The 13913-nt window shown below is 35.2% G+C and overlaps 1 long non-coding RNA gene across 1 annotated transcript in view; it reads left to right on the forward strand.

Annotated features, from left to right (window-relative positions):
- The window catches only part of LOC123988018, a 40050-nt gene extending 30036 nt beyond the window's left edge, over nt 1–10014 (forward strand). The window contains exon 4 of the long non-coding RNA XR_006829585.1: nt 9943–10014. This is a non-coding gene — a long non-coding RNA (uncharacterized LOC123988018). The remainder of the gene's footprint in view (nt 1–9942) is intronic.
- The last annotated feature ends 3899 nt before the right edge of the window (nt 10015–13913 follow it).

Below are 13913 nucleotides of genomic sequence, written 5' to 3' on the forward strand. Positions count from 1 at the left end.
ATGATTTTTATTGTAGTATAATTTATTTTCTGTCAAACAGTTATCGTTCTTCTTATCATTCCTCTTTCCGTTCGTGAAAGAGGAAGATAACTTCCTCTGATAAAGGATCGTAATTTCGGACAATTTAGTACTCGACGTAACGAGCTTTTTCCACTCTGTACCGGTTCGAATAATGCAAACTGAAGAAAAGAAATGTTTTCCATGAAATATAGAAAAAATTACTCAGGAAAGCGAATCGTACTTGCAGTTAAACGTTTCAGAGAGCTTTGAGCAATCTCGAGTAACAAAAGATGTATTAATTTCGTTCGACAAAAGCAGCCTCGCTATAAAGTCTTTTTCTTTTTTATTGCAAATAATATTTTGTGAACGTTCGGATAATTGAATTGAAAAATCGAGGAGTACATTTTCCATCAGAGGCGATCAGCTGATTTTGTTTCTCAATCACGTAACTGTCGAGGAATTTCATTAATTTACGTAGGATACCACTTGGAAGGCTCGACAAAGGGGTGGCTCGCAGCGTCTGAAGGGTGAATAAAAATGCATCTTGCGTCGCTAACGAGAGCCGCGATGAAAAAGAGAATGCCGGTTAAAACATTGAGAAAAAACGACGTGCCGTCTCGTTTCGTTTCTATTCACCCTGATCTTGTTCTCGAGCAACAATTTACCCGCGATTCTTTCCACGTTAATCGTCCGACGCTCCAACACGCTTCGATGCTCTTGGTTTTTCCTTCTGAATGACCGAGGAGCAGGATTTTTTTCGAACCTTTCCCGAGGAAACTCTTAGACGTTCGAAGGAACTTTTTAACTTGCGGGAAAGTCGTTAAAAATATTTCAAATATTTTCGCGAAGGAGAATGGTAAAGAGCGATTTTGATAGCGTTTCGAATGAAACTTGTTAAGAAAATTTAATTATACCTCGGTGAAATTTATATTTTTCGGGCTGTAAAGAAAATCCAGGACACCTCACACGTGTGTTCAAGTGGACGAACAAAAGGACCGGAGATTTTCAGCTTCCTTCTGTTTTAAGTAACGAAGAAAGTTTTTAAAAGAAAGTTCGGCCATTCTGTAGTCCACCAACGTTTTAAGTAACGAGAACGCTTTAAACTATTCCACTTCAATTCGTCAGAAGTTCAAATAAAGAACACATTTCCGGACCGTTCGCTTCAGACTCTGGTTCGCAATCGTTCGATATGAAATTCAACTTCGAGGAATTTTCAAATGATTTCAAGTTATAATAAGTTGACAATAAATAGGGTAATGAATGCAGTTATCGTTTCCTAGGTAATGATCGACCCTTTTGCTAAAAAAGTAAGAAATATAATGTAATAAGTTTTTTAACCCTTGGACGACGGACCATGGAGAGAGGAACAATTCTAATTTACATAATTCTGTACCTTTTGTTACTCCAACATGTAAGATTATTATAGCAAAATGCTATTTTATTTTTGTATTAGAAGTGTATTCCTAAAAAGGTAAGAAATATAATATGAGTTTTTTAACCCTCGAACAGCGGACCATGGAGAAGCCTCACCAAAGCAAAATTTTAATTTTGTTTTCTATCTCACATTATTTTCTTTTATTGTATTGGAATATTAATTTTTAAAGACAGCGTAAAATTTAGAAAATAAAATAAGGCCTTTCTCCATGGTCCGTCCGAGGGCTAAGAAACGCATTATATTATATTTCATAATTTTTTAGGTAAAGGGTTAATAATTGTATACATCACCCTACTCGACTGTCTTCGTTTTCTGCTATTGAATTTTTTATTTTATTCATAATTCAATTAGTGATTATTTTTTAATTAATAAAAGAAGCTTGACATTTTTTAAAAATCCAGAAAACTAAAAGGATAACAGTGAAAAATGTTGTTATCGAGATAGTATTAAAATAAAAGTCAATCCGCGCATCGTCAATCCCTATTGTAGTTGTCCATTCTTTCAGCTGTCGTGTCTGAACGGTCTCTCGATGATTAGCCACTCGAATCCGTCGCCTCGATTGTTCGTTTTGTTTTCCATTGGTTTATTTGAAATAAAAGGAGCGTGAACGTTAATCAGATCATCATTATCCATACACGTGTACGAGGTATACACATACGTACAGAAGCATGATGGAAGCATCGAGTGAACTTATTGCCCATTGAACCATACTCTGAACCACCATGCTCTGTGTGTAACCTGTAACAGGTGAAGCTCCATTGCACAAACAGAGAACAGTACAGGGTATAATATACGGGGTTTTGTTGAAGCTTCTTGTTTTCAGGGGACGGTTTATTCGTGATTTTCGAGCATACAGTTTCTGTCAAGGAATTATTTGTACATGGTACTATAATAGAGAATATTTACTCACAATTTATGGGAAAATTATACAGACAATTTCTATGAGTAAATATCTATTTACAGTAGTCTCTTGTTATATTGCCATTTTCAAGCATACCACCCTTTCATTATTATAGTAAATGAAAATAACACGTTTCAATTTCTCCTCCCTCCTTTAAATGAGAACTGGGAAATTTGACAAATTTTCCACTTTACCGCCCCGTCAGTGGCGATATAACGAGAGTCTCCTGTATTATAAGTTAACTCGTTATCTACAGTTAAAAGGATAAATACCTTCAGTGCAAAAATTCTATCTATTTCTATTGAAATGATGCATAAAATTTGAAATGAAGCTTGACATATTTTCCATCGCCCCGTCAGCGGCAATATAACGAGAGTCTACTGTATTACAAGTTAACTCGTCATCAACAATTAAAAGGTTAAATATCTTCAGTGCAAAAATTCTATCTATTTCTATTGAAATGATGCATGAAGCTTGATAAATTTTCCACTCTACACCCCGTCGACGGCGATATAACGAGAGTCTATTGTATTATAATTTGAACATTAATTTGGTTTATTAAAGAGAATATACAGAAGCATATGCGTCACTGAAAATCGATGTTATTAATTAATTATTTATTAATTATTAATTAATTATTTGAGTAAATATTAATTAAAAAATTAATGTAACCAATTAGTACTGTTAATCGTGTATCAATATATAAAAGCATATGTTTCGTGTCGTGTTACGATAATATTCAACAGACTGTGTACGATATTTTGACGCCACTGGTGTGTATTTAATCGGCAAAGTATTTCACCGAATTTCTCGAAACTATTCTGCTAACTCAATCGTTCAGATATCGTAGCAATCAGTGAGAAGCTGGTACGAACGGGGAACGAGCAACGATATTCGTTTTCTGATAAATATTTCCAATCTTCTTGTTCATCGAGTATCCGAGACTCTGAAAAATTAGCTTCAATGAACGATACGGGATACATTACTCACGGATTTTCTGATCTTCTATCTCATCGTTCGGTTCCAATATATTTCTGAACCCGTCAACTTCTCAATTTCTATATTTCAGGGTAGACATCTTTCGACTTTCACTTCCTTATGAATTTTTGTTATCTTATGGTACATTTATTTAACTATCGAATATAGGGTGTCTCATAGGGTGATTTTATAAGCAAGAATAAGGATACATTTTTTTACTTTCAGCTTTTATTTTCGAAGAAAGGTATTGTTTCAAAAAAATAAAAATTAGGGGATGCAATCCTTTAGGATAAAAATAATGCCTATAATAGCATCCTTTTATGACAAATAATTTACTGTTGACTTTATTAAAAAATTTCAATTGGTTTTCGAGGTATTAAAAAAAATGGTTTTCTCGGGTAACCTTTGATGGTGGTTTTCAACCCTTAAATGAATGAATTAGCATGTATAAAAAATACCATATCACACAGAGTCGAAGAAAACCGAAAATATTGAAGAATAAAGAATAAATTTTCATCTCATTTAATTAAAAATTCAATTAATCATTTGAAAATAACAGGAAGAATGAAATTCAATTTGAAATAAAAATTTGTTTAAATTGATAATTTCTCGCTATTCGGATTTAGTCGAGATTTTTATTGAAAGATCTATAAATAAATTTTCATTCAAAGAAACACTAGTCTCTGATTTGAAAATATGTATCAAGAAATTATTTCAAATAATGCCCAATTCTTATCACAGAATGGAGAAAATTGGTGAGATGCATCTCGGGTAGTTTCCTCCTGAGTGCACATGTACTGACCGAATTATCGAACTCAATTTCCTCGAAAACGAAAGCTCAAACGAAAAGATATTTATTCTTATCGAATATTAATGAAATTCACAATCACATGTTCTTAATAATTACATATTTTGTTACTCTTAGAATAAAAAATATAAGACACAAAACCATAAACTCAGTGCTTCACAATATTATTAATTAACTCACCACAGGCCTATTCTTTTTCTTTGGCTAATTTTTTCACTTGCACCACCCAACCTGAGACACCCTATACATAATCCCCATTGATCTCTCAACTATCAATCCAGCCCCGAAACGTTTCTTTGGATCTGCATCTCTAGCAATCATGCCACGCCATCCACCTACAACTTAACTGGGTAGCATATCGAGAGAAAGAGCGAAAAGGGGGCGGTTGGTTCTCGATTGTACTCGAAGCCGAAGGCGGTCGGCATATTTATATTTCAGAATTTTCATTGTGAATCGGTTTCTGGGCCACGAGATACGAAACGTGTTGGGGAGAGGGGGGGGACGGCATGTTCAGTCGGTTCTATTGAAAACCGGCCGTGGACGGCCGTGAGTAGTACTGTCGTTCGATAAACGGCGTCTTTCCCGGCGCTTTCGGTTCAAAGATAAGAATCTCGGATTCGAGGTCAGCCAAGCAGTCCTCGAGGCCTCCTTTGGCCATCGGCAAATTTCGAAAGGGCGCTCGACCTCGTACGAGGTGGCAACCGGGGCTTGCTAGTAACGGTTGAGAGGGGTTGCATCGCTTCTAACCGGAGGGGGTGGTGGTGGTTCACCTCTCCACCGTCTCCTTTTGCCTATCTCTCTGTATCTGAATATATGTTCGTGTCTGAACAAGCCTCTGTACCGATCGAGATGAATCGGTTCGAGAGGCCGCGATATCCCCGCCCCTGTGACAAAGGACAATATCTAATATCCGAGGGTTGCCTCTGTATTATAAGTGAAGTATTTTTTTCTTTTTTCTTTTCTTCCTTCTTCTTCTTCTTCTTTTTTTTTTTTTTTTAATATGGCCACGACATGTCTGTCGTTCTTCGTGTACGATCAACTGAAAGAAAAGCACCACGGGATGCTCGATACGTTGCGGAAGGTCAAGCGCCCTCCGAGCCAGACAATGAAGCCCCTCCTGGACCTGTACAACTCCGTGTGTCCGGTTTCGGTGTGTACACTGAATTATTTCCTCCGAGATGCCTGGCCTCTTGGAATTTATTGGCTGCCAACCGTACCGTCTGTTGTTCCTCTCTTTTATTCCGCGGAAATGAAGGAGTTCGCTTTTTCCCTTTGCTTCGTTAGCTGCTTTGTTAATTTGATTGTGGACCGGCTGACTGTTGGGTATGGTTTGGAAAATGGAAATTGATTTCTACTGCGGTTTTTGATCTTGCGATTTATGCCGGGAGGAATTTGGTATTTTTGTGTTTTGAAAAGAAGTTTAGTTTTGTTAATTTTTGTTAACGGGGTTCGTGGATTTTTAGGGTATCTTTTTAGCAATCACAGAATTTTGTACGTTTTATAATTTTATTAATAGTTTTAATGGTGTTTGATGAAATTATTATAGATAAAATTATTAGAGGTGACAAGATTTTATAATTTTCATCATTTTATTAAAATAGGTTTAAGGGTTGATAGTGACATTTTTATAGATCACAAAATTTTGTAATTTTCATCAGTTTATTAAATCAATTTTAAGGGTTGCTAATGAAATTATTATAGATGAACTATAATAGATGAAATTATTATAAAATCATTATGGATGAAATTATTATTGAATCATTATAGATGAAATTATAATATAATCATTATATGTAGATGAAATTGTTATAGTTCACTCTAGCAGTTAATCTTTAGATTTCCAACATTTCCATTTTTATTACCAATTAAATTTTCAATGCCTTTTTAATCATTTTTATTCAGCTGTTCGTGTCGGCGCAACAACACGAAACTGCCCGTGCTATAAATCTTTTTTGCACATAAATAAACCAACAGAGAGTCATTTTACAAAATACACGGTGGAACTCGGGAATCGTCGTGTTATTTGAAGGTAACATATTTGCCGCAGAATTCACCCCCTTGAAGTCCATCACGGCAAATAAATCACCCGAATTCCATATCAACCACCCCCTCGCCCCTCAGTTTCAAATACACTGGTCCAGCGAACTCTATTTTCGTGGTGGTAAGGGGTGGTCAACATCGTGGTTCAGAAACGGGGATGAAAACATTTCGTTGGCAAGATGCAACCCCTATCTGGGGCCTATGGTGGCACGACACGGTCGATACGAAGCCGAGGGGGGTGGACACCCCTGAAATGTATGCGTTAGTTCATCGAAACACGTGGACAATGCATGGAATGTCTAGTTTAAATGGAAATGAGACGTACATCAGAAAGTTTTGTTGTTAAGAATTCGATGTTGATTCAGGCTTGAAATAATGTTGCTCGGACAGGGGATGAACTTCCTTTTCTTCTCCTTCTTTTAAAATTTTTTAAATTAGAAATTATCTTTACTATTGAATTACAGAATTTCTGTATTTGTATTTATACTTGTTAGGATTAGGATTTTAGAAATATTTTAACTAAAATTTATATCCTTTTTAAAATGAAGAAAGAAAAAATTGAAAACGAAAAGAAATTGTGAAATATTTAAATTCATGGCTTTTGCTATGATAATAATAAAAGATCATGTAAAAAATTTAGGACAGGAGAAAAGTAAGCTATAAACTTGTCGAGGGATGTTTGCTCGGAAGAAATTTTCACAAATCACCGTTTCCGACGATAAGCTCCTTAAAAAAGAAAAGGGAAGACGGCTTCAGCGAGTCGAAAAAAGCTTTGCACCGTGGGGAAAACGTTTTGGTACATCCTGTTATAATTTTCAGTTCTCTGATAAGCTTAAAACAGTGGCGAACTGTGCTCCAAATAAACTTTACTCCCTGTACTGGGTGGGTTATTTTAATCTGGCAACGAATGTGTTTCGAAAAATTGTGACTGGCACGTGCGGTCTCAGAAATTCCATGAGAAAATTCGCTGGTTCCTGTCACGTTTCGAAGAAATTTGGCATGTCTTATCTGTGTCAAGCAGAAAATTCGTAAAATCCATCGAAATAAATTCGATTGTGTCGCGCTAGAAAATGTCAGTGAAATATCTAAATATTAAAAATTACAAATTTCTTTCAAGAAACTCTTAACAATTCATCAATTTTATTATTAATAAACTCTTGCAATATTTATAATAAATGATATATTAATATTAAATTCGAGGTACTCGAATTCGAGTGCAATTTGAATGCACTTCAAATGCACTTTAGGTGTAATTTTACCAAGTAGGTGAAAATTCTTTGATAAATGACAGTTAGTGATTCGAAGGAAAGAGTTGATGGTCCTTACAGTTATTGACCCCTATAATGATTGACCCTTTTTCTAAAAAATTAGAAAATATAATAAATGCGTTGTTCAACTCTCAAATTGTGGCTGGTGGAAAGAGCCCCAAGACAGCAAGCCATGGATTATTATATTTTATTATTTAACCCTTGAACCCACATTCACAAAATATATACAAAGACATTAACCTAAAGTTAAATGTATAATTTTTAAATAAACAGTGTGAAGCTTAAAAAATTAAAATAATACGAAGTTGAAAATTTAATTAGAATTGTTTGCCACCTTGGGGCTTTCTCCATGGTCCGCCATCTGAGGGTTAAGAAACTCATTATATTATTTTTTATTTATACGGTCATTAGCCAGTCAATACATACTTTTTAAAATATTTATTATATTCCTTACTTTTTCTAGTAAAAGGGTCAATCAATAAGTTAAAAAATTCTTCCTAAAAATTCATATTTGAAATAAAAATGTTCAATTTTATTTGCCAGGACAGTCATTCATCCTGGTCGGACCAACGCGGTCCAAAAATCTGTCCATCCGCGTCGCTTATCTTCGAATAAAACCTTTCGATTCTATTTACCAAGGTTCCTTCTGGCATTCCCGCGCATGCATGCTTCACGTCCAACATTCTTTTTCTTTACACCATTCTGGAGTGGTTAATTCATTTGCCCGCCTCGACGTCCAACGGTTCTGCAGCGTAACAACTTCTTTGGCTGAATGCAAATCTCAGCCCGACGACTAATGAATTATTTAAGCGATCTTTCTCGCGTTTCTTGCGACGCATCGCCCCTGTATCTATACACCGTCTCACGACGAAAGACCGGCAAATTTACACTTCCCTCGTTGGCCAACTTCTTTTGATGATATATGTCCGAGGAGAACGCTTGAATCGCGGTTTACACTCTTTAATCCTTTTTAATCTTTCACGCTTTTCAAACCGCCAATTGATTACATTTCTTAAAGTTATCATTGAATCAACTCTGTTTCAAAGAAAAATTTCTTATTATTTCAATTACCGTTAAAACGATTCGAAATTTCTTTTCAAAATTAAATGAAACTCTAAGGATAAATTAAAAGGTTTTGAAAAACAGAGATAAGGATAAATTTTCCTCTGGTTGTTCGTTTCAATTGAGAATAAATTTACTTGACTGATTTTTTTGAGAATAGAAATGCGGTGGGTGATTAAATTATTAGAGCCATGGTATGAAAAATGGGTTTTTCGTGTTTGTGTAGAAATAGAGCCACAATTTTAAGGTTTTCACATTGCGTAACTTTTAATCAATAATTCTCTGCTATTAATATACAAAAAAATACTTATAATTTTGCTGCAATTACTGCCTTAATTCTTTTCGGCATACTTTCGATGCATTTAGCCCATACTTCTATCAAACGTTCAATCAATTGACAATTATTACTAACAATAAATATTTCCACAAATTTTCGATGGGGTTGAGGTCCGAAGAATTTCTAGGCCAGTCAAGAACTCACTTTTTTCAACTGTGTATCATAATTTTGCAAGTATTAATACATCATAAAAAAAATAACAAAAACTCCTTTTAACTCGGTTTTCATTTAATTAATGATATTTCTGTAAAATCATCAATTTATGCGGGTGGCTGTAATAATTTGATCACCCACCGTATTTTCGAGCTTCGTCCGGTTTGATTGTGCTGCGACAAATTTGTTGCAAAAATGTTTGAAATTGAAGGAACGGCCTTTGAAAACCTCTCGATTGCGTTGCTTTTCACATCGGCGAAGGTTGCTTTAGGGTTTCTTTCGGTTCGCCTTTGAAACGGTCACAATAAGCACCATGTGCACCAAAGGAATCAATAACTCGACTTGAGAGATCCAGGCTGGCGTGTTTTCAAGAAACGGTGTTCCTCGTAGAAATCAAATTTTCCGCCCTCCACTGTACCGAATCATACCTTTTCCACGAATTTTACTACCACTTTATGAAACAAAACGTACACTAATGCCCATTTATCAGGATACTAGAAACTTTCCTTGATTATGTAACAACTTGCTTCAAGTTATTTCTGTTTCTTTGCGATGCTTCTTCGTAATTCCATGAGCAATATTCAGCTTTCGTTGCTCTTTTAAATCAACGCAATTTACTTTCACGAACAACTTTAACCCTCGAGGTTTCGAAATTGATATCTGCTTTAAAACCACGCTTCATCGAGATCAGGAGTAACGTAAACAAACGATATCGCAGAGTCGAAGAGAAAATATCAATTTCTGCTCGCAAATCTGCTGCTCCGATTAAAATTGATAATGAAAAAAAAAAATGGAATCGAGTCTCGATTAAACGTGGTTGCCGTAAAATAACATTTTCGCTTATGAAAAAAATGAAAGAGCGAGGGAAAAGGGAATTTAAATGGCTGTAATGCGAAAATCTGTATGCTTACGTGGAAGGTGGGGAATTAATTGTGACTTTTTTCTTTCCATTTTGTACAGTTGCCATGGAATTGAGAACCGACATGCCGCGAAACACGAAAAGCGCCCGTCACAGAAGCTCGAAACCTCCTGGCCGTTTTCCTTGTAAGTCCAACAAAATTACTTTGAAAGTTGCTTGCTCGCCCGGTTTTCTCGAGCCAAGTAGCAGCTCGGCATCGTTTCGTTACGCGGCTTAATTGTTGAATGAAATTATTGAGCCAGGCACGGTGAGATTCTCCGTGGGACATCGGTGGCCCTTTGAACGCTTCGAAACGCATTGCTTTTATGCAACTTGGCGCAAAATGTCGGGTTTTAAGGTAATCGATCTCCGAATGCGATTCTCTGTTAATTTTTATTCAGAGGGATGGAAAATATCAGATCGATTGCAGGATTTTTTAATATTTTTTAAATCATCTAATCCTTCGTGAAATATGAATTGCCATTTTTTTTTTAAATGAAATAATTTATTGAAAATATTTTTAAATAATTTAAAATTGATCCATCGTAACAAAGAATTTTTCTTTTCTTTTTTTTTTTCTGTCTTCGAGAAACGATAAAATTTCGAATGACACGCGTGACCGATCTTCCAATAGAGTGTGTCTCTTGCATATCCTCCGGTTGACGCCATTTTTACGGTCAATATTTCCCCGCGACTAGATGTCACCCTTTACTTGGCCACCCTCGCACCCCTTCCAGCTTGTGCCACCCTCCGCGCGATAGCGCCACTGGCATCTTTCCAATTTCCACGAGACTGCCTCTTTGTTCGTCACATTCTATCGTTCCTTTCTTGCTCCCGTTTCGGGTTCAAGCTAAATTTATTCATCGTCGACATTTTCACTGGCACAGAAACGTTCCGGGTTTGATGCACGGAATTCCACGTAGATTGATGGAAAGTAAAAGTACCCTAACGGGGTCAGTACCGGGACAGAATGACTCGTTACCATGAGAAACATTGAATCGGTAACGCGTGCTTCGTTACGTAATTTCGGAGGAGGAATTTTAGACATAGTTTCGTCAATTTTACAATTTGAAGTATTACATTTCATTTTTGTGGAATTTGGATTTATTGGAAATGATTTGAGTCTTGTTAGATGTTAGGAATGCTAATTGTTAATTTTTTAATGCTTCGAGTAGCTAAATTAATATTTTTATAGGGCAATGTATATAATTATTGACCCCTTTATAATAGTTGACTCTTTTCCTAAAAAAGTAGGAAATATAATAAATGCGTTTCTTAGCTTTTGGACGGCGGACCATGGAGAGAGCCCCAATCCGGCGAGCTATAGATTATTATAGTTTATTATTTAACCCTTGAATAGTGGAGCCTGGGTCAATCGTGACCCACATTTACAAAATATATACAAGGACGTTAACTTAAAGTTAAAAAAGAAATTAATATGAGATACAAAAACGCATTATATTATATTCCTTACATTTGAAAGAAAAAAGTCAACCATTGTGCCCTATTTCTTAAAAACTATTCTCCTTTAAAATACCAAGAATTTAAAGCCGACATTACATTATTCTCCATAGTGGTATATTTCAGAAATTAAACTTTTTATAATTATGATTAGAAGAATTAGACAATTACACCTTAATTGCAAAATCAACAGCGAATTTAACATTTGAAAATTCAGCAAGGTTTTTATATCATATTTTTTCATTTTCTTCTATATATATTATTAATTATGAATAAAATGCTGTGAGTGAACATCCCTCGAGAGTATTCGTTACGTAACAAAAAATCTGCTCGAGATTGTGGCTCGAATGAGCTTTTGATGAGGTGGGTGTAGATAATCTTTCACGGGATTTTTTTTTACTATCCAAGGTAACTGCTTCCGGTATATTTGCTCCTGGCGGTCTGATTTGAACGACGTCGTAGACTTTTTATGGAAAATTTTACGAGAGATATCGCCACCCTCGCATTTAATGCCGATTCTTGGTTCGAAGAAGAAAATCATTATGCTTTTAATGAGTAGGCTTTAAATACTAATCAATAGCTACGGGTGTATTTAATCTTTCTCTTTATTTTCTTAGCAACCACATAATTTATAATTATTTTTCAAATAACTTATATGTTAATATTTCATCCTTCTGTCATCGTTGCATCCAATTCGCATAGATGCATAAATGTTACGCAAAGAAACAAGTATCTCTTACGAAATTGATGATGTAACAGATATTATTGAAGGAATTCCACATTTAGGAAATTAAAACTATCACTAATGCTTTTAAGAAGCATTTGCAAGTAAAATTTCTTCAAGGAAATCTTCAATTTCCATTATTCTCATTGTTATTTATCTATTTTATATTTTCTCCTTTCTATCTACTCTCCTTTAATTTAATTAACGTTTCAATATTCTAATTTGCAATTTTTCAAACGTTAATTTTCCAATTCCAATAATATCATCGATACAATTACAAAGTGCTTGGGAAAATGAAATTTCTTTAAGTGCCACTTCAAAAAAATTGGATCCATAGTAATTCTACCATAAATTCAAAGTGCTTCGAGTTCGACCATTTCGAATTGTATCCTTCCAAGGAGCAGGTGTCCTTTTTTCTTCCCTCGCGTTCAAAGCTCAGTGATAATTGCCAGTTCTCGATACATTGCTCCATAGGTCGCTCGGAAATGCCACCAGCATTGTTCCCTAAATACACACTCGAGCTTGGGGTTTTAATCGAGCGAGAAGTCAAGGATCCAGCTCGTCGGATAAATTTTGATAGTCCTTGAATTATCGTGGGCGTGCTTGACCTTAACATTGATTGGTCGATATCTTAAAATAGCGACAGCCGGCTATCTGATAACGGGGTTTATTTATAAATCTGACTCAACACTTTCGCGGTGTTACACTTGTAACGCCCTGGAACGATTACTGTAACGCGTTCATCGGTTAAGGGGACTTTCTCGTCTAAAGACACGGAATAGCTAAACTATAGCTAGTCCTATATGGTGCTGGAATGGTTAACTAAAGGTAAATCACGGAAATAGTGTCTAATTTTGCTAAAATAAACATGAGAATGCAAAATAAAACTTTAAATGCGGTTTTCTCGACACGCGAATTTTATGGACGGTGATCATGCTTGCAGAAAAACTTATGACCCGATTCGACAAATTTTCTTATTCTTTTCGTTATTGAATTGTCTATAGCACGAACCAGAATGGTGAATTTTGGAACGTTTGTTTTTTTGTTATTGACACTTTTATTCATAAAATTCACGGTACTTTTGGTCTTTATATAAAATACTGCCATTTTGTTTTTTATCGCAAAATGGTTCATACCATAATTATTAATAGGGTAACGTATATAGTAAATAAATAAAAAATATAATATCATGGATTTCTGAATCCTCGAACGGCGGACCATGGGGAGTCACTATTCTAATTTAATTTAGTACTTCGTCATTTTTATTTTCTAAATTTTACACTGTTCCTTTAAAAATTATTTTTCTAATACAAGAAACTTTTATTTAAAAATTGTACATTAAATCATGATGGCCACCGTCTTCGCCCTGTATTTTGTAAGCAGTGCAGTATTCGTCATTTACAAGTGATATCACCATAAGGACCATAAGAATAGTGTACAAATAAGGGATAAAAACTCTTTGTACAATTTGTTGTAGTAAGAAAAAAAATTCGTAATTTGATTTGATGAGAAAGTCCCATTAACTCGATCGAATAATGAAGAGACAGAATGACATTTTTTTCCAAATTACTAAGCACGATTATTTCTACCATGTCAATTTTTTAGGATTTATATTCACTCTGCTTCTTCAGCTATAATTTGCAGTATAGAAAAATGTTTGATAATGAGATATTCGGCACAGACACGAAGCAATGGAATTTTCGTAGAATCCATATCATAGGAAATATTAAACAATCCTAAAATATTTTTCCATTTCCGCTGGCTAATAATTGCACCCACACAGTACACTTGATCCGTCGATCAAAATTCACCCCAATTTCGTTCACTATTTCCTCGTTGTTCGCGTAA

This window comes from Osmia bicornis, chromosome 8, assembly GCF_907164935.1.
Source record: "Osmia bicornis bicornis chromosome 8, iOsmBic2.1, whole genome shotgun sequence".
NCBI lineage: Eukaryota > Metazoa > Arthropoda > Insecta > Hymenoptera > Megachilidae > Osmia > Osmia bicornis.